Source organism: Gavialis gangeticus, unplaced genomic scaffold (genome assembly GCF_001723915.1).
Source record: "Gavialis gangeticus isolate Ggan-Ray unplaced genomic scaffold, GavGan_comp1, whole genome shotgun sequence".
NCBI lineage: Eukaryota > Metazoa > Chordata > Crocodylia > Gavialidae > Gavialis > Gavialis gangeticus.
The window spans coordinates 62,135,000-62,135,449 of NW_017729024.1; positions in this window are offsets into that span (position 1 = coordinate 62,135,000).

The window sequence follows — 450 nt, forward strand, 5'->3', positions numbered from 1 at the left end:
AAGTGACCTGGAAGAGACTTTATAAGCCCAAGCCTCAGGCCAGAGGAGCACTTTGGCCATAGGACCTACAGGGAGCAAAGCTCCAGATGGAAGAGCCCGGGGCCAAACCAAGGCTATGAAGAAAGGACTCAGAAGGACAGACAGGGTGAAAGGAACCTAAGAACCCTTATTGGGAGCGACATAAGTATTCTGAATATTTTTCTGTTTTGGTTTGTAAGCCTCATTGGAAGGTAAGGCTAACCCAGGTGGAGCAGGTGTTTGAGCTATGGAATGTGCCCATGTTTGCTGGTTTTTGTTTCATCCGGTGGACTGGGTTGTGGCTGTAGGCAAGGTGGGAGCCACTAGAAGGCGTGCCTGGGGACACCTTGAATCTCAGAGTCAGTGTTAAGAGGACCGAAGATAGAGACTGGGGATAGGTACAGAGCCTGTGAGGGGCAAAGCTTGCCAGAC